Genomic DNA, 19740 nt, shown 5'->3' with positions numbered 1-19740 from the left:
TCCGATTCTTACTGATAAATTGTTATTGGGTACGCCGTGTAAATTCACTTTAATTTACCTCCAATTCTTACTTATCTATTGTTATTGGGTACGCCGTGTAAATTCACTTTGATTTACCTCCGATTCTTACTGATAAATTGTTATTGGGTACGCCGTGTAAATTCACTTTAATTTACCTCCAATTCTTACTTATCTATTGTTATTGGGTACGCCGTGTAAATTCACTTTGATTTACCTCCGATTCTTACTGATAAATTGTTATTGGGTACGCAGTGTAAATTCACTTTAATTTACCTCCAATTCTTACTTATCTATTGTTATTGGGTACGCAGTGTAAATTCACTGTAATTGGTCTCCGATTCTTACTGATGTATTCTTATTGGGTCCGCAGTGTAAATTCTTTTTAATTTACCTCCAATTCTTACTTATCTATTGTTATTGGGTACGCAGTGTAAATTCACTTTAATTTACCTCGAATTCTTACTTATCTATTGTTATTGGGTACGCAGTGTAAATTCACTTTAATTTACCTCCGATTCTTACTTATCTATTGTCATTGGGTACGCAGTGTAAATTCACTTTGATTGACCTTTAGATGAAAAAATGTGTAAATCCTTCAGTGCATTCGTCGACGTCATTACTAACTAGATGTCAGATTCAACTTCTGAAGCCAAATAGTTCGTTTGAAACAAGACGTACTGCGTTTAGATAAGTATAGAAAGGGCAGTATGTTTTGAACATGCTGAACACATCATCGGGTCACTGGTATAGATTATATCGAAGATGGAGAAAGATTATTTGGTCAGAAAAGAATGATAAATTGTTTTAGCAAATTACGTAATTACCATTGTTATTTAGTGAATTATTATAGAAATCAAAAGTTATCTTCACAGTAGATGTTCGAGTTGTATAGGATTAGTTCTGTGATGCAGGGCAGAAACTGATTCGTCAAGAGGCCTATAAAATGTCTTCTGTAAAACTGATAATCATACTTAACTGCAACCCTACAAGTTTGACAGGGAGGACCTCTTCCCACGTTTCGGTAACAGACAGGATATTGAAATTATAAAACTCACCGAATTACCTTTCAAAATAAGTTTACATGTCGTATCTATATGGTTGCTAGACAACAATGACCATTTAAATAAAGACAACAGAACGCAACGTGACTGGCCAAATCATCATCATGTATTTTAATAATTACATCAGTGCTATAATCCTTAGCAAGCAAGTTTTTCTCGCCAGACTAATATCAAACAGGTAGACGGCACAGTGTTCTGTAGGGTTGTGTCATTTTTCTTGTTCGACAAATTCAGTCAGCGTTACGTCGAATAGAGCATGCAGTAAAAGGTGTGATGTGCCGCACCCCGTATTCAAAGTAAGTCACGATTTATGTAGGAGGTAAAGCGAATGAAAAAAAGTAAATACGCATCAACCTGTCTTTATCGCTACGTTAACTTTATCTACAGGACTTTAATGTCCTGACGCCAGATTGAAGGTACACTTCCTCTATGTCTTACGTGGTTTTATTGCCCGTGTGGGCAATACGATCGTAAAAACGAGAAATCGCGTCACGAGTGGATGGATTGCATGTAACAATTTACTTTGCGTGCAACACCACAACGACGTAGTTTGTTGTTTTTTAATTATATTATCAGTCGTTTCATTTTTTTCTCAGTATATACAGTATTGTTTGCGTGTGCTAAATTTTAAAGAAGCACGAATCTTTAACGCACTTGTTGTACATAGACAAAAAATGATGATATATTGAACGAGATGAACCTCAAAGATGAATTAAATTGTTTATTTGTAATTTCCCGTTTTCGTTGTTTTCACTGTTGTTGTTTTTATCAATCAGAAAAACCAAAGAATAACTAAATCCATTTTCCGCTTTGCGATTTGTATTGAACTTTTTGTAACGGCAAACTTTAATTGAAAGCACTTGGAAACTTATTTTCTGTTTATAGAGATGAAGAATGCCAAAACTGTCATTAAGAGCTTCCTGGTTTTCTTTCGAAGGAGTAATTTTTCCTGTTTATTGGATCATTCAATTTCAAAAGCAACACAAAACAAGGTGGTGTGGGGTTAGGAGATAATCGCCCAAACACTACGCTCATATAAAATGTTCTAAGATCACTATGGAAATTCATGTAAAATGTCATGTCGTATGATGCCAACGACCCATCACGTGATCCGCACCATCCCTTGCATGATGTGATCATAAAACGTGTTCGTGTATGTATATGTTGCCCAATGTGAACAGCCCCTTGCGTGGGTACAGTACAACCTCGTTATAATGCCACCATGTACAGTAAAACCTGGTTATAATGCCGCCATGTACAGTAAAACCTCGCTATAATGTCACCATGTGCAGTAAAACCTCGTTATAATGCCACCATTTACAGTAAAACCTCGTTATCATGCCACCATGTACAGTAAAACCTCGTTATAATGCCACCATGTACAGTAAAACCTCGTTATAATGTCACCATGTACAGTAAAACCTCGTTATAGTGCCGCTATATGTTCGGTTTTATTATTTATGTATAATAGTGTATAAAGGAGTTCAAACGATTCATAAGAGAAAATTATCTCTAAAAGTAATGGACAAGAATAAAGATGCAATGGTACATGAGATATATTGGCAGTAAGCGAGGTGGCAAAAATACGAGGGTATTATATCAAGGGAAATCGTAATTCCAGCATCCCCTTATATGTACCTCGTCCTTAAGGTCCCAGCATTAATTAACTTGGACATGTACATTGAAATGACAAGGATCTGGATCATCAAAGGTTTAGTGCTTTATGTTATAATATACACTGTACCTACCTTCACAAGATGATTATCAAAAAATATAATTAGTAATATAACATGCTTAACTGCCCATCAACTCAGAAAATATTGAGTCATTAAGGCCTAGACATGGTCGATATCAAACAAGCATAAGTAATTACGACATTCTGGACCAGGGTATGGAATCTGAGATGTCAACGAGGAAAACATACATGTATATTCATGTAGTTGTATGTTTGTGATACCGTCTGAATTACACTTAATGTACGGGCACATGCTATCAGATGTAAACACATGCGCAAAGCCGTCTGTGATCAACGGTGTAATTTGATTTACTGTCAAAATATGAGTTACATCAGCTTAATAGACGGCTTGGTACAATATACAGCGTTTTTAAATCTGTTTGTGTCTGTAAAATTGAAAGCAGATAAATTCCAAAAATACTATCCAAAAGAAAGTTTACCACTATGGTCACTATTCAATGTGGCGCCATCGGAATAACGTTGGTGAAGGTGTAACCTAGGCCTGCAGCGTTTACTGGAATTATAGACAAATGTTGTCAATTTTATTAACATAAAACCTCAGGTGATTATCATTTATAAGCTTTCGATATGTAATGAGCTGACGGACTCTACTGTCTGCAAGTAATAAAATCACCGCTGGATCGCCCGATGTTGGAGAAAGTATTTCATTTTAACCTACTTTATTGCCAATTCCCATGTACCTCAATAAACATAAAAAAAAGTGTGGCACAATACAGACCTTGTACAAGCTGCTTGTATGACTGATCTGTGAAGCACATGGATTCGAAAATATTAAATGAAAATGAACATAGAATCAGGATTGTGAGGGGTAGGCTCTTTTTCATCCATACCCATTCACATTAAAACTTTAGTCTTATAACAAAATTATTTCTAAACACTGACGATGCTTTGTATTTGCTCTCGAAACGTGCACATTTATGAAACTGACGTCAGTCTCGCGCTAGGTTCGATGATAACTTAACAAAATATGTATCAGGTTCACGTGGTGTGGTTCGTTTTAACAGACATGGAATAAAGTAGTTTTCACTAAAAATCAGGTGAAATCGAGACAGATGCGTCTTCTTTGAGCACACGGCAAACATGTGCAAGTGTGAAGTTATCTTTCGAGAAAATAGGTGCGTTCGAGATTTTCGTGCAAGGCTGACGTCAAACGCATGAAAATGCAAACAATAAAAATTTGACTTACAAAAACTATGAAACAGTGATTTTTGAAGAAACAAAGATGATGTTTGTGGAAAAAATACACTTAACGAGGGTATAGGAGTTTTGTGAAATAAAAATGATCCATCTTTCCAACGGTACCAGTGATTTTGTACATCAACTAGAAATGCAATGTTTAATGAGAGGAAGTTAGATAGGTCGACTTCTCGATTTCAGAAGCTGTACATCCTTCTTTTGTATATCAATCTTGAGGGAGACGTTTTTACCGCGAGTTGATCTAAATCCCCTACATAATTTTTAACGTCTAATATTACTCTGAACAAATCAGTTTAGGTCCAGACATAGCTACACTGAACTAAATGATTATGTTCCAGTGACCTGCACAAGTCCTTGTCTCGAACTCATGGCCTTCGTCGAAAGTCGCTAGCCGTGACTACAATGCACCGGTGACTCTGCACAAGTCCTAGTCTCGAACTCATGGCCTTCGTCGAAAGTCGTTAGCCGTGATTACAATGCACCGGTGACTCCGACGGCACACCTTAACGGCCCCGTTAGTCAATCGTACCCGGTACCCTCAGCAGGACCAGAGTAACAAATCGTCTAATCGTGGTAGGAGTTCCCGGATCTGGACGTCGATAAGACTTACACCAATATTACACAAATATTGCACGTACATTAGTACACTTGTAATGTAGTTAATATACTGAAACTTCGGATCAACACCACTAGTGCACATAATAATTATTGTGATTATCATTTTGGTGTTTAATGCAAGTTACCAAGGATTTGTTTGTTTGTCATTTTGTTTGTCTTTTATTTTTTTATTTTTTTTTGGGGGGGGGGGGGACGTCTTTGTAACAGCTAAGTAAGGACATCTGAAACGTGTGCCTAGAGAGACACCGTCGAAAAAAGGCAGGGAAGTTAACGAGGAAAAAAACATAGATCCCAAGGGAGCAGTAGGTCGTGTTTTGTTTATTCATTGACCTCTTTACAGAAGACACATTCTATATCTTATGCCCTTTACGGACCTCGAACTCACAATGTGCAGCAACACATGCCTAACCAGAGAATAGCTAGCCACTCAGAACATCACACGATATCATATACAATGTATTAGATAAAGTACAAAGACGACATGTTCATTAAAACTCTCGATCAACTTACACTAGTGTAAATTATAAATTTACTGATCTCATAAGATTTATTGATTTAGTGATTGGTTGCATAGAATTTTGTTTATCTGTTAAATGCTGATTTGGTGAATGTTCTTTTTGTGGAATATTTGTTTTTTTAAATGTTACTTTTGTTAATTTGGTCAACTTTAAATGATTGACTTTATTGATTTGTTCATTAACGAATTTGTGAGTAATGGTTGATTTGGTGGTTAGTGACATCAACAGTAGATACGTATAAAGTACAATGTTTACATTAAACATAACTACACTTAGTAGCGAAAGATAGAAATACATCTCGCGGCCATGTAATTGGGTGCGAGTAGACTAATATACGAACATATATATGAACATAAAAGATATTATCAGCACTAGATGCGATGACGTTCATCAGTAAGGCAATTTGAGATTTTCTAAGGATTTAAGAATTTGATCCTATCGGTTTTCCCCGCTACATAGCGCCGACATTGCGTTAGGTGTAACATGTTCATACGATATAATGATCTGCAGAACTTAGGTTTCCCGTAGTCCATATTTAGGTCTGCAGTATTGCAGTTCCCATGAGTATCACATAGTCCATTACATTTAGGTACAAAACGTCCTTCAATATTTATCTCCTAGAATTGCAAGTAAGGTTCACATGTAGTTCTCCACTAGAATGGTCCGTATTATTTAGATTCCCTGCTAAATCGGTCTGTAGTTTTTTTTTATTTCTATTACCTGTATCAAGTGTCCATGTTGTCGAGCATATTTTCCGCGAATGAGGTGATTGCGTGACGTCAATAACAGGAGATGTGAGCAATACATGCGACTATGAATTCCAGGTTATTGCGTTATCAAACCCACCACGTGTTAATAATTAAGAGGAAATATGGAACCACTGGTGCGATAACGGAACATTTTTATGAACCACTCAAGGAAAATTATTACAATAAATATATATAGCAACTTCCTGTTTTGGAAAGGTACAAGTTAATAGACTTAGTTTGAGCATGATGCGATATTTTCATAAATGGTTTTAATGTCCTCATAATCCACTAGATTTACACGTATCACTACACAACTCCACCAAAATAGAACCTTATTCCGTTATTGTATATTCTGCTGTTTCCCAGATCTCGAGTACTAGTCGCCAACGACCACGCAATACATTATATATCGGTACAACTAGATTTATTCTAGATATAATCGGATCCTTGTCACTTTACAACACAATAAACACGTTAAATATGTATGACTACCAAAACATTCATAATGCAAAATTATATTGATTTATTACAAATACTAAATCACTAAAATCACTGAGTCTGAAACAAACCTTTGTAAGTCGTCTAAACCCCTAAATATAACGACATAATTTTTTATTTATTTTTTTATCGGTAGGTATTATATACGATATCTGAAAAATTCTTTTGCGTAAGATATCTCTTAAATACATTTGTATCATGGAAACTTATCAATGCATTTCTTTGAGATATATTATGATTTTTTAAAAAACAACAACATATATTTCAAAAGCTATTTTGTTTATTTTATAAGTTACCATATATAGGTTATATCTCTAAAATGTCTTATAAAAGATTACTTAATACAGGATCGACATAATTTTCCAACAAATGTTAGATTGGCCTACAACATTTCTCGCACGTAGCATGTAAGATGTACTATAGACGGTAGACTGTTAACAGAAAACCACGTTAAACTAGGTTTTTAATAACGCGTTGTGAAGTTGCTTTAGAAAGACGTCCCACTGGTGTTGAAAAAACCGCACTAAATAACAAACGGTAATTAGATCACCGTCTTTGATCGGACATCAGTCTATGACGACCATTGTAGGAGTGTGTAGCGGTATATTCCCTTGGGGAATGCCCAGTAAATGTTGTAAAGCTTTAAACACAGAGTGTCACTCTAATGTCACAATCCAAATCACATTACAAGTAAAACTTGTGTAACTTTGAAGTGACCGTTACATTAAACAATTACACACACTCCATGCACCGTGCACAGAAAAGCAAATCAAAAACCTAATTAACGTCAAGCTCGTCCTTCGGGGGACTCGATATAAAAGCTTGTTCACACGGATATCTGTCTTAAAGTTGTACTAGTTCTACATCTAGCTCAGCTTTTTCCATTAATTCGTTTATACACGTGTCTAAGGTCTCATTCCGCCTACAGTCAATGCGGCAGACCAACCCTTATTCAGGACATTGCTATCGAAAGAGACGGATACAGAAGATTCTGATGATTAAAAAAGTTTGTTAATCTGCAAGAAACAGAGCTTACATCGGGTTTGAATTGACAGGAATGTTTAGAAGACGCACATAGTAGTATCAAATGTTTAGATAAATCTTGATGGTACGCGATTAAATCTATTGTCACCACCAAACAAGGGTAGGCCGGCTGTAAACTAGTTCAAAATTTACGATCTAGCGATAACTTATTGGAGTATATGACTTATTATGGTACATCGGGAAAGTTATTAGCCTGGTTTAGTAATTATGTAAGTAATAGACGACAGCAGGTTTTTATTGGTATTGATAAGTCTTCTATTATCACTACTAATGCTGGAGTACCTAAAGGCTCAGTACTAGGCCCTTTACTTTTTATTTTATATATTAATGATATATCTGATAATCTTGAAAGCTTGTCTAAATTATTTGCTGACGATATGTCTTTATTATGTTCTGATGCATCCCCCCAGATTATCGAAACTAAGATCAATAATGATTTTGGAAAAAAATCAAAATTGGGCTGAAATTTGGCTGGTTAAATTCTGCAAAAACGAGAGCTTTACTGATCTCTAACGTTGAATATGAGTATTTTTTTGACAATCGTAGGCACCTTGGAGTAATTTTGGATGAAAATTGTAAGTGGAGTACCGATATTGAAAATATTTGTATAAAAGTATCGAAACAGTTAAGCGTTTTACGTAAATTGAAATTTATTTTGAGTCGAAGAACTTTAAGTAAAATGTATAGATCGTACATTCTTCCTCTATTAGAATATTGTTGTGAGGTATGGGATGGGTGCACTCTCGGTGACGCAGACAAATTAGAAAAAACTTCAGCTTGAGGCTGTAAGGATTATCATCGGGTTACCATCTTACTCAAGTAGAGAATCATTGTATTTTGAAACTGGTCTAGAAACGTTATCTGAACGTAGAACTCGGCGGAAATTACAATTATTTTACAAAATCCATAAGAATCTTACACCTAACTATCTTACCTTTTTACTTCCCCCTACAATTTCAGAAAACACACACTATCTCCTCCGTAATGCTGAAAATTACTATATACTGTACTGTATACCTAATTCACGACTTCAATTAACAAATTTGTCCTTTTTCCCCTCCACGATCCGACTCTGGGATCAGTTAGACCTTAATATAAGACACAGTGTTTCATATACAGTTTTTAAAGACACTATTCGCAGACTTAATACATCAGTAGTCCCTATATATTATCTCCTTGGTGATCGGAAAAGTAATATTTTACACACCAGATTGAGAAATAACTCTAGTACCTTAAACAATCACTTATTTCATGCTAATTTTATAGATTTTCAGCACTGTCAATGTTGACATCCTATCGAAGATACATATCACTTCTTTTTTACTTGCAATAATTATGCGGATCAGAAAATCAAACTCTACCGCGAATTAAATGATTTCATTCCACTACGGTTAAAGTGAATTGTCGTATCAAGAAAACTCCCTAATAGCCAAACAGACGCAGCATTTTTNCTCTCTCTCTCTCTCTCAATTAAAGCAAATATATATGTTATATGTCATCTTGATAATTTGTAGTAATATATTGTAGGGAAAGGGCTTAATATAAGTTGTAAAACTCCCATTATATATAAATTACAATAAAATATGTTTAAATCAAACTTATTCGAAAATACCAAATCCCTTGTAAAGTGGAAAAAAACATTGATAGAGTCTCTTCATCTTCGCTTCCATGAAAGAACATTTTAATAAATGTATCAATAATAGTGTTTGAAACATTTGTAAATAAAAATGTTCTTCCACCGACAGCTGAATAACGTCTTTTTAATTAGCTGCCCATTAAACGTTTTTAGTCACAATATTGTTCAATGTTATGACAATTGAAATACTTTGTTGACTTTTATCTGAATTTACATGGACGGGACCCAATACTATACACGTATGTTACAGAGAGGGAGCAGTGGTGTGTTTGGAAGGATTGACGGCAGTATACTTGGTTTGGTCGACAGCCACATTTCCCTTGTGTGTGTGCTGCTGATAATCTATATACGCTTAGGCACATCATTATACAAATGCATTGGTGCCCTGTTTTCCCTCCCTCCTGATAAAAAAAAACCCATCGAGTCTTAGGAATTGTTAATCTTGCCCTTGTCTCTAGAATAATGAATTGTTTAGAATTAAAAGTAGACTCTAATAAATCTTGCTTTGAGGACGCGATATAACTACGATTTGATATATAGTAGTTTACATAGCTGGTGTATCCGATGTAGCAGAGGACGTTTACCCCTGCGGAACACCTGGTCCTATTTTCCTTGTACTCCATTAAAAAAAATCCTTGTTTACTTATCGTCCTATTTTATATATTTATAGATCGAAATATGGTTTCGGTGACATTTCGGTATTCCCTTGATGTTTTCTGCTTATTTCTTTTAATGTATATTATCCCTGTGTTGGATGCTTCAAATATAATACTAAAACATAGTAATCCCATTGAAAGCGCTTGTGATACCTGCTTCCAGTTTGGCGGTGAAAAGGCATTACGTTAATGGCCAAACCAAATATTGCTTAAATAAATTATGTGTTTTAAATGGCAAGTTTTAATGCAATATTACAAATTGAATGTAAATATATGTAGTATGTAATGTTTTGTGTCCAGATGAATAACTGTTAAATGCAGGAAGGGAAACAGACCTGTTATACGAATGACATGGTGAACATAAGTGATGCACAGATCGTGTCCCTCAAGGTAAACTATAGCCGAATTATACCACAAAGCGTCTTCATGTCTCCCTCAGAGGAAATGTTCGTCAACTAATGCAGCAGTTGCTGTCTCGTATTTGTTTCCTGCAATATATTTTGTTGTTTTTATAAAACGTATATTAACATTTTGAGTTCTTTGATTGATATACATGTTCTATAATCATTTGGTTCCAGCAAATGTATTTCTGCACAAACAATTTTAATTGAATTTTGAAGCTTAACATAGCAAAGTGTGAATTATTCTTTGCACTTGTAATACAAGTGTGAAAACAGTCACGGAAATGCGTACTGGTGTATAGCCTGATGTTTGACAAGGGAAGCGGCTGATTCAGTACCACATGAAACATTCTCGCGACAACTGGATTTGATCTCGCTTTTGCAGCGCAGTTTATTGCTCTCTGTTAATCTCCCAGTGGTGGAGTACACGAAACTAACCATTACAAAGTGTTATTTTGTGTGATTTACCAAAGATCTTGGTCAGTTCAATTGACAACAGTCGACACCGAGTCTAGTCGAAAATGAGCCCGTTTTCGTTTCTATTATTTGATCTGAGTTTGTGTTGGTATTGAAATGGACACGATAATAAAATGGAAAAAAAACAACAAACAAGAGAAAATACACCAGAAGTTTCAGTTAATTGCTGAAACTGAAAATAAACTGTATACTAGCGATTTGATAATTGAAACAATTATGATGATATGATAATAGTTTTTTTTCGTTTTTTTTTGTGAGATTTGTACTTAATATCATCTGTTGCCGTTCACCTGCGTACAGTTGTGATGTAAAAGACATGATCCCCTAGGTTATAATGGGGTTCAGCCAAAGAATGTTGTAATTGATATCGCCAGTATGGGTTAATTTAGAGTGCAGTGCTTATTTTTAAACATTTTCTCCAAGTTGGTAAGTATGGATTGTGAAAAGATTTATGTAGCACAACCAAAAAGGTGTTTATATGCGACGTTTCGATGACTAGTACGGTTTTATTATACTCTTGTCACCTTCATCACACAAATGACCATTGAAGTGTATGTTCACAAATGTGTGAAATATGTACGAGTTGTCATTTATCAATCGTACATACATGTATTTTACACCTTTTTGTACATACGCTTCACTAGTCATTTGTGTGATGAAGGCGACATAGTACATACCGTACTAGCCATCGAAATGTCACATTTAAACAACTTTTTGTAGTGCTATATAAATCTTTTCACAACTCATCCACCGCATTGAGGTGCAGGTACACCGACAGACAACAATGTACAACGTCAGTAAGTATTATTCCGTCACATCTACATGTAATTAACCTGTTAGGCGAATATAGTTATTAATACGATTTGGAAAGACGTAAACGGTCTTTGTTTATTTTTTGTTTTTGTTTTTGTGGAGGGGTTGCTGTTAAGATCAATATGTTGTTTATTTTTCCCTCGTGAATTCATGTATTCCAATAAAACTCCAATACAATCTGTGGAATTAGAGACTCAAATAAACTCAAGCGATGTATCACGGACAATCAGGGGTTAGATTGCTCATGCATCATTGGTAACAGAAGAGTGGCGTGCATCTGTAGATGACAATATTGCTTAAATGAGGAGGCAGTGTAGCGTTTAAAATTGACTACAATTGAAAATATGACCAGTGTTAGTCTCAAACGTTTATGGAACCGGGAAGCCACGGAAAAAAACAGATTCTCTCGTCGAAAATGGACCCCGAAAGATGTCACATTTTCACGCGTAGCCCATCGAATTATAAATACGGAAAACGGAACACTATCAGGGGGTAAAACAAATATTCACATTATGAATGACAGTTTCTGATATTTAATGTTAAGATATATCGGAATATTAGTAAACTTCATAAATGTCACCATAATGTCAAAGATGTGTATCCTTGTGATACAATGGTTATTTTTATCATCTACATTACCATAAACCCCGTTCTTTGAACTCTTCTATGTACAATGTATCCCCAAATTTGGCTGCAGACCCTAGTTTGGAAAAAGCTTCTCTACACACACGCACTGGATATATTTCTCTACACCTGCTAACTTTACTGAAGACCCAATCTAGAAACCCTTCTCTTCACCAGCTAACTTTACTGAAGACCCAATCTAGAAACCCTTCTCTTCACCAGCTAACTTTACTGAAGACCCAATCCAGAAACCCTTCTTTTCACCAGCTAACTTTACTGAAGACCCAATCTAGAAACCCTTCTCTTCACCAGCTAACTTTACTGAAGACCCAATCTAGAAACCCTTCTCTTCACCAGCAAACTTTACTGAAGACCGAATCTGGAAACCCTTCTCTTCACCAGCTAACTTTACTGAGGACCCAAACCAAGAAACCCTTCTTTTCACCAGCATATTTTACTGAAGACCCAAATCTAGAAACCCTTTTCTCCATCCGGCAAACTTTACCGCAGACTTTCAGATCGAATTTCTATCTATATGGTCAATATATATACATTGTAGCGAGCTCATATTCGTTCGCGGTAGATGTATATATGCTATATTTTTACTAAAGACGTTATGTTCTGACCATATTGATAGAAATTCAAACTCTTGAGACATAGCTGAAGCAGTCGCTAGTGCAACTTATCTGTTGGTTGATCGATAATCGAGAAACTGATAACGATTCATATATGATTACCGGTAGTTTGGCGATAATCGGTCGTCTAAGGATCAATCTATCAAGGCCAACGCACGTTTAAACGGCCGAGGTACGGAGATGTCAAGCGGTCAATCCATAGTTTTGCCACACTTATACCTGTTTAATTATTGGTGTAAATGTCTGTACCATATATCATGTGCTGGCCTGGTTTTAATGACAGTAGTCATTGTCTGGCTTACACTAACATATTGAATAAGCCATCCCAGTAATACAATTTTGCCATCCGTAGGCGTTCCTCGGCTCGACGTGTATAGATCGAGAAAAGTAAATTCTAGATATTTACAATAGCCAAAAAAGCGGCTGATGACTTAAATGAAGAAGACACTAAATAAGATATAAGTTCCATTTTATCCCACGTTTCACAAGCGTTTCTACCGTTTTATCCGGAAATATCAGCTTGTCACCTCCTAGGGGGAAATGGCTCGTGCAGTATAGCACGCGCTATATTGTGACATCATATTAATTGAATGGGGACAACTACGTCATCAGAAGTGAATGGTGAATATTTATACATCAAATATGCTTTTGTTTACATACATGACTATTGTCGGTTTATTTGTGCCTGAAGTAACAGGACGGGAGCAAAAAAACATCCCTTACCCTGAGGTGGAAACAAAAAAACATCCCTTCCCCTGAGGTGGAAACAAAAAAAACATCCCTTACCCTGAGGTGGAAACAAAAAAACCTCCCTTACCCTGAGGTGGAAACAAAAAAACATCCCTTCCCCTGAGGTGGAAACAAAAAAACATCCCGTACCCTGAGGTGGAAACAAAAAAACATCCCTTCCCCTGAGGTGGAAACAAAAAAACATCCCGTACCCTGAGGTGGAAACAAAAAAACATCCCTTCCCCTGAGGTGGAAACAAAAAAAACATCCCTTACCCTGAGGTGGAAACAAAAAAAACCATCCCTTACCCTGAGGTGGAAACAAAAATAATCCCTTACCCTGAGGTGGCAACAAAAAAACATCCCTTACCCTGAGGTGGAAACAAAAAAAACATCCCTTACCCTGAGGTGGAAACAAAAAAAACCATCCCTTACCCTGAGGTGGAAACAAAAATAATCCCTTACCCTGAGGTGGAAACAAAAAAACATCCCTTACCCTGAGGTGGAAACAAAAAAATATCGGGTGAGTGTTTGGTTGTATAATCCTCCCAAGAGCCTCTGGTTGGAAAACCAATTAAATCACCTTTCTGATTTATTTATTATCACATTGTATTTTCAGGTTTCGAGCACGTGGATAAAATCGATAGGCCACCGCAGGTGGACTCGAGATTATATCTAAGTGCGAGCGATTAGAACATTGTTCGAACGACAAACCTTGAAATTACTGTATGATAAACTATTCATAATCTATATACAACTACCTTTTATATTTCTCCATTCAAGAAACTCATAAGCTCAATGGTCAACGATCGCCTGTGACAAACGTAAACAAATAGAAGTATCGCGCGGTGGAATACAATGAACGATAGGATGGTAGTTTTTTTCTCTACGTAGTTTTACTACGTAGAGAAAAAAACACCAATCCTATCGTCTTGGCTTTTCCATATATGCACATTTACACCTGAAATGGTATTATTATTCTCACAATATTTTTCTGTAACTTTGTATCGATAAGTTTATGACGGACTATTTTCTTACGCGGATCACCTTTGTGTTGACACCATTTCCGGTTTCGGAAGTCGTCTGGCGCGAGCAGACGTTCTTTTTGTAAGAAAATACGTTCCCAAGTGCTAGGGAATGGGAAAACCCGTTCACAAATTCTTCTCAAGTTGTTCTCAAGTCGTTCTCAACTTCTTCTAAACGTTTTACAGCGTCATCATTTTGCGGGTATTTAGCAACCCCAGCGTTTTCTTTCAATAACATAATTTCGATAAAAATGTCAGAATGATAGCAAAGAATAGTTCAGACTTTGTTATTGCCCTTTACAAGCACGTCCTTAAATGACCTTAGCCGTTAAAAGGACGTTAAACAAAGTAAAGCCAAACCAAACCTTTATAAGCATCTTTAATGAAGCTATATTTTGATGATAATTAAGCAATTCATTGGATTGATAAAAGGAACAGTTATTGACTGAATTATTTTCTAAAAACATAAACGCAAGGCAAAACCTGAAAACCCTACAAAACATTAATTATGACAAACACAGCGTTTACATGGATTTTGAAGCGGACATACAACCTCAATTAGATGGCCTCATTATAGCCAACCGTTTGACATACACCTGAAGGAATTAGAAATAGAAATGTTTCCCATTAATTCTTCAAAATGACACAAATAACGGGGAAAGTATCTTTAAATGAGTGTAATTATTTGTGAATGGTACAAATGGTAAATTTTAATTAATGTTTCTTTTAAAATGTGATCTGCACTCATGTCTTATGTAATACAACACATTCATACGACACAGTAGGCACATAAGTGTTGTGGTGCCTTGGTGGTAGCGGACAGCTCAATGAACGTGTTCTTAATGACAGTTCCTATAGCGTTCCTGTGTAGTATAGGATATAGTCGTATGCTGATCAAAGGAGGTTTCAAGGAAAAGGCTGGCTTTACTGCATCCTATAATGAAGAGAGGACACATAGCTGGGTACTGGTGTAGTAGGAAATAGGGATTATACAAAATGTGAAATCATAGTGTCTCCTGTCTCGGGAGCATGGGTAGCGTACCAGTCAATGATGATACTCATTATAGGTGTAGTGATTTGTCAGTAAACTGAATGAGCAACTACTCATCCATAAGCACCTCGGACACGAGGAGTCTAGCCAGATGTTCCATTCTATAAACAAGCAGGGACGTCAACCCATCGATCGTAGGGCTCCTGTGCTCCACTACCAAAGTCTTAGCTGTGCTACGGGGATACAGATACATAACTGGACCAAACAGCAGGACCAGCACGAATCTAACATGTAAATGAGAGACCACAGTCACCTTGAGATAAGCTTCATTTGTCGTTTTTCTTCGACATTAATGTATGCGATGTAAGTTAACAACTGATTCAAAGACATAACAACAATAAAATAAACCTGAACAATATCATAGAAAAACTAAACACTACTCCGCTTACCTACCATATTGTGATTTTTTATGTTTTTTTTAGTATTAATTATGTGAATTGCAGTTTTTCTTTAAATTGTAGCTTTTCTTCGAAATATAAATAAGCTTGTATATACGGAAACAATATTGTTGAAACAACGAATGTTTTCAAACACCAAACTGTGATTATACTAGACTAATATACGGGTACTGGAAGACTGCGGATTGACATCGCGCCCATGACGGGCCAACTTCGGGTTAACATACACAGGTTGTCCAAATACTGCGAGGAATATAGTTTTCATGTTGGACAGACGTCGGATAGAAATCGGGCCAATAAACTTGCCGATCTCGGGCCGACATCAAAATGAGTTGCAACTAGAAGCTGGCCCTATGTCGGCCTGCTCTTAAAACAGTCATTCGAAAACGGCCCAATTTTAGCTGTTATCTGTGTGCTCGCGGGGTAGCTACCACTTCTAGTTAATGATTTCTACAACGTGGTAAAACAATGGATCAAATTTGACGTAACCAGAGTGTCATCAGGCTTATCCTAATACCTTAACAAATTCAAGAAAAAAACGAGAGTGCATAGGGTGTCCTCGAAAGGAATACAAGAAGATAATGTTACATGTACAATCTTCACGAAATAGAAGATCCTGAAATCAAGGCGACCAATAAACGGAGAACTCAAAGGCCCCTCATTAGCTTCGAATGTTGTTTATACAAAAAGGCAATAACAAATAAAAAATTCAAATTCATGTTCGAAGATATTTTACGGATCCCCTTTAAATAGTATGAACTAAATTACTAAAGGTTTACTAAGTACCGGTAGTTAGTTCTGTTAATGGTCTATGTCGTAGTTTTAAACCTTGTTTTGCTTGAATTTGCTGTTTTAATAGCATTAGGAAAGATACCATAAATATTCTTTATATAAAACGCATGATTGATCTTCATCAGTAACACAATGTTCTCTATTATTTTAAGTAAAACCGACGGGAAAGTTCATAAATAAAAATTGATTTGGGAAATATGAAAACATTTTTAAAATAATTTCAAGACAAATTTTGCTTTCAAACACAGAAAAGTTTCCCACATAAAGGTTATTGCGATTGGATAGGTACATAATGAGCTTAACTATCTCTCATCAGAAGTTTGTTAATTAAGCTACATTGTATGACAGTAATATTGCGAAATCTCATTTTATCTCTACATTCATGTGTACTTTAAAAGTTGAAAAATCGTTTAGCCATTCTTTGTATTATAACTATGGACCAAAACAAAATAGGCCACATAAACTTTGAAGCATGCGCTATCAAGTCGGCAATAATGCTGCAATTATTTGGAGAGTCGATGGCAAATACAGGGCGAAACGTAACAAACTATACGTAAAAGAACACCTATAAAATGGGCCTGGCTGTTTGGCGTGGCATTTCCAAAAGCTCTTCATGGCTTAATACGGCAGTTTGTTGACTCAACATTTTTTGTCTTTTGTTATTAATCTTGCTTCATTAGATTCTCCTAGAATGTGTTATTTGTAGCCGGTTGGTAAGCAGAATGGTATTTATGTTACAACACCTTTGTGTGTTGGCTTGGAGATTGAACACATAGGATATGCAATATCAGATGCTTCCATTTTCATAGAATTCATTGGAGGAGATACTTTAGACAGACATTTTCTCTTATGTCACTGTTGACCACGTAGAACAAAATTATTTTTTTGAGATTTGAGCTATGAAACACTTTATGCCATCTTCCTTTCTACACGTTTTGCTTTACAGATTATACATTTTGTAAATAAATGTACTCTGATCACAATTTGCAAAAATTGCATGTCTTGCATATTTCATCTCCTACATGGATGAGCTGGTCTCAAAAATGGATTACCACACTCATCACGCATGCGTAACCGTCTTCTTCCTTCTAGTACAGATGTTAACACAGTGTGGGGGGCACCGATGAGATAAGTAAGCTTAATTGTTTAAAAATATGGAAGTCCGATGATAAAGTTTCATCTGTCAAAATCTATTGTGCTACTACGACCTTTTAACATTTAATGTTCATTTTATGTTCAGTTATCCTAAGTATGAATGGATATCAGCTAATCTATTGTATTGACATTTTTAACTTTGACATTAAAATCCTTTTAAGGAACCTTTCAAACAAAACATAACATATTAACCCTTTCTACTTTAATGTTCGATTTTTCTAGGAGACATGGATTATCTTTTGAATAGCATACTATTCACATCTTAACTTCAGTGTATCGGGGAGGACCCGTAAAACACCCCGATTCTCCGCCTGTCCTTTAACGTCTTTTGGATCGTGTATTGGCTTATACTGTCGGGGAGTCGTCGGCCTCCGGTTTATTCTGTTACACAAAACAAATACAAGGAAAATCTCCCTCGTTAAGGACGTAGATTTCTCGTAATATTATAGTTTCAGGCAAAACTTAAACCCAATATGTAAAATTGAGTGCTAAGTTGTCCCTACTGTCACAAAGAGAATCTTGAGATAAAATTTGAACCACAAAACAACAAATTTAATGCAAGTTAAAAGCTTGCATTCGCCATTGAAATGGTGAATATTCAAGTCTATACGGCATTCTATATAACATTCCATCTTAATGGATTGATAATTAGCATCCCTCCCACACACTTCTGGGTATACACCAGATTGATCGGCCAAGATACTCTACTTAAGCTAATGTCATTCTAAATGTCTAGTTTTAAGGAAGTAATGCAAATACTTGTTAACGTGTTCGCTTCCTGTGGTCGGTTTACAAGCAATGTGCTGGAACAGAAGGCGCTGTTTGTGTACACAATCTTACGAGTCGTTGTTTGGGCGCCATTCTCATCCGGCCACGAGGTGTTATGTAACTCGGGTTGTGTCTAATAGCCGAACTCTGTTCTCGGATATCAAACATAGCCGTGTCATTGTGACAGTCAGGTGCCTCTCGGGGAGTATCAAACAGTTTTAATAGCAACAGCATAAACAGCTAAGAACCATTCAATCGAACTTGGAAGGGACATGAAACTAGATGATCTCGAATTCCTTTCCATACGTGGTCGATGCCTAGTTTAAATAGAAAACTGTTCCAGCATGGCTAGATTATGTTTGTCGCATCAACAAATGTTCGGAAGCATTGTTATGATAGTGTACCACAGTATAAAGGTAGAACATTTCCATATTGCGTATTTTAAAATGGACTTGGCTGATTGTAAATCCTCTTGGTCTTGTTTCTTTATTCCTACGAGTAATGGTTGGAAGCTATAAATTTCAAAATAATGTAAAGAAAAATAATATCACAGTGCAAATGTGCACACTTCAGTATCAAAGTGGATAGAAAGCGTTAATATAGTTTATGTTCGATAAGATTTGGTTGTACAATATCGTGACTCAATATAATGTAGGCAATCATACCTAGCTTGCTTACAGTGCGCACGCGCCTATTACAGGATGTAACATGCTAAACTGAGTAAAACATCTTAAACCAACAGAGCGGTCACTGTTATCATTAACGACAGAAATCGTTACAAAATTACGGTAACTACATGATTTGAGAGCTGGCTCTCTTCTTAAGTGGCTAGACGCGAAGTCATAATGATCTGATACGTAACTAACGAACAATGCCAATTCCACTCTCTGGCAGCTAATCTGATGTTCTTAATTCACTTACAGCAGGTCTATAGGAAGCATGCGGAGATGTTGACACATGATATATGCTAAATCTTGTTTAAAATGCCCTTTTGGTTCGCAAACCACTCCCTACTAAATGATGTGTGCCAATTGTAAGTCATAAAACAGTATTACGTGACGTGAGCACCAATGATAGCCGTGTTCTGTCGACCTTGAGAGCCAATCCAGATATACCATA

This window comes from Mizuhopecten yessoensis, unplaced genomic scaffold, assembly GCF_002113885.1.
Source record: "Mizuhopecten yessoensis strain PY_sf001 unplaced genomic scaffold, ASM211388v2 scaffold716337, whole genome shotgun sequence".
NCBI lineage: Eukaryota > Metazoa > Mollusca > Bivalvia > Pectinida > Pectinidae > Mizuhopecten > Mizuhopecten yessoensis.
Note: the sequence above shows the minus strand (reverse complement) of the source record.